The following is a 2,690-nucleotide window of genomic DNA, read 5'->3' as shown; positions in this document are numbered from 1 at the left end:
AGAGTTGGTGACCTATATAATGATGTACAATATGAGATTGTTCCAATAAACCTGAATTTGACTAGTCTTCCTGGGAGGAATTTGCCAAACTGCTTATAAAAAAAATACAGCAATTAGTGAAGCAACTATTAAGGGATTTTAGAGAGACTACTATCTTGGTGTCACACTTGGGAAGTTTTAATCTAGTTTTAAAAGTTGAGAACATGCACTTTAATGCCAGACAACAGAATCATGAAACTATGGAAGAAAAGAAGTTTAGAGGAATGGTTACGAACAGGTAGAGTGCAAGGAATTGTAGCAATGAACAGAATAGGTACAGTAAGGATTTGGGAGCACAATGAATCCAAGATACAACAAATACAATTAATATTAGGAAGAAGTAGTGATTAACAATTCCAAATGAGTGAAGTACAGGGAACACTGGATATCACCTTAAGACATTAAGCAGAAATAGTTAATTACGCTATGACAAAATGAGAACATTATGACAGGAGTTTCTCCAAGTACTTATTTTGTAGCATCTATGGCAGTTATATCTTAACCAATATATGGGAAGTAATGCAAGGAAATGTACCCTCTAAAATCCCTCTGTCAAAGCTAGGTGAACGGATGACAGAAACTTCAAACCATTTTTTTTCCCAAAAATATACTTTCTTCATAAAAATCTCAAATAAACTATTGCAAATCTACATGTCTTTGAATTGCAAACAGTGCAGAATTAAAACTTTTTACAGTTCTATACAAATTACAGTCATAACATTTCAAATCTTAAAACTATATACATGCCTCAAAAATTATTGTGTGCCGTTATTGCTCAGATTGGCACACAGTTACGCAGGTCGAGGGTATTCTGCAGTTCTCGGGCCCTCAGTCTGCCTCCGTTAAAAGGCCTTATAGTGTGGCCTTTCCCCATTGTGCCTTTGCGGCGGCTGCTCCAATCTTCAGCGCGTCCCTCAGCACGTAGTCCTGGACCTTGGAATGTGCCAGTCTGCAACACTCGGTCGAGGACAGTTCTTTCAATTGGAAGATCAGCAAGTATCGGGCGGACCAAAGTGCGTCCCTCGCTGAGTTGATGACCTTCCAGCAGCAGTTGACATTTGTCTCGGTGTGCGTTCCCGGAAACAGCCCGTAGACCACAGAGTCCTGCATCACCGAGCTGCTCAGGACAAACCTCAACAAGTACCACTGCATCTCACTCCAAACTTCAAACCATTAGTCTAGCAGATCATATTATGCAGAAAGGAATCACTTCTCGGCCTTTTGGCTAAGATCAAGCATTGGATCAAAGTCACAATGTAGTGTACCTTATCTTGTCAGCTTGGATCTTGTTTGTCTGTCTTGAGGGAACTATGAATTGGATTCAATTGGATTCTGAATTTCGTTTTTGGAGCAAGCAAGGAATGGATTTGGGTTTGCCCGGTCCATTCTGAGCATTGGCTTTGTAACTTAAGAATGGAGTAAATATTTGAATAAAAAGTGGAACTCCAGAATCTATAATACCTATAGAATTAGGCACACCATTTTTCAGAAAGGAAGACAAATGGAAGTATTTGGAGTTAATTCCACTCCAGTTATGATGGAGGAAAACAATGTTAACACGAGGAGTACCCCCTTGAAGAACTACTGTTTCTTAATAGAGATAAAACATGAATCAGTCAGATAAGAGGCAGGTGGACACAACCAGTTCTTATTTATAATAACAGAGTTGAATTACTTTAAATATGGAAAAAGAAGCTCAGGTTGTTGCAACAGCAATCTCCATAGCCCCTTCATCCCTACATTTTAAGATTATAAGTGCCAAAATGCATACAGAAATACATAGTCCAAATAAAGCAATGGAACAGGAGAGATAGAAAGGATATGAAGAAGTTGGGAAAAGTTGCTGGTGGCAAATGACTTGTGTGGGTCAGCACCCATGTTAAAGAATCTTTTACCTGTCCAAGTGGTTTATTGTACTAATTATGTCTCAACTGGATGATACATAGAATTTTGTGAAGAGTTACTGTTATTGGAAATTCGGAATTACAACACAAACTGTGGCAGAGTTAACTTGTTAGATATTAAGGTGTTTGAAAGGGTGCAATTCTCATCCTCGAGGTGGGGACTTGTGGGAAATTGTATTTATGTTGTCGAAATCACTTATTGAGATGTTGTATTATTCAACCCTTGGACTTCAGGAGTTTAATTATGAAGTGAGAGTCTACAAATTAGATCTGCTTTCTCTAGAATTTAGAAGGTTATGGTGATCTAATTGAAGTCTTCAAGATACAAACAGGACAAGACGGGATAGATAATTGATATGAGATTCTAGAACGAGTAGAGCATAGTCTAAAAATTAGGACCAGACCACTCAAGAGAGATGATTGGAAGCACTTCTACACACAAAGGGTGGTAGAGTTTTGGAACTTGCTTCCATAAATGGCAGTCAATGATAGATCAGTTGCTATCTTTATATCTGAGACAGATAATATTTTGGTAACTACAGGTATTAAGGGGTATGAGTCAAACGCAGGCTTGGTCAGAAATCAGCTATAATCTTCTTGAATGTTGGAATAGGCTCGATGGGTTGAATGGCCTACTCCTGTACCTATGTTAGTAAGTTCTTGATTTTACTGTTTGTTGTTATAGTGGAGCTAAGGGGTTAAATATATTCAATTCCACACAAAGCTGCTGGTTGCCAGTTTGACACC

General features: G+C 38.4%; 1 pseudogene; it reads left to right on the top strand.

Moving 5' to 3' along the window:
• The first annotated feature begins 1,244 nt into the window (after positions 1 to 1,244).
• Positions 1,245 to 1,466, top strand: LOC145342746 (U2 spliceosomal RNA; annotated as a pseudogene).
• Positions 1,467 to 2,690: the final 1,224 nt, after the last annotated feature.

The sequence above is a fragment of the Carcharhinus amblyrhynchos genome, chromosome 4 (assembly GCF_965287045.1).
Source record: "Carcharhinus amblyrhynchos chromosome 4, sCarAmb.v2.hapA, whole genome shotgun sequence".
NCBI lineage: Eukaryota > Metazoa > Chordata > Chondrichthyes > Carcharhiniformes > Carcharhinidae > Carcharhinus > Carcharhinus amblyrhynchos.
The sequence above is the reverse complement of the archived record's forward strand: the minus strand, read 5'-3'. Positions and strand labels throughout refer to the sequence as shown.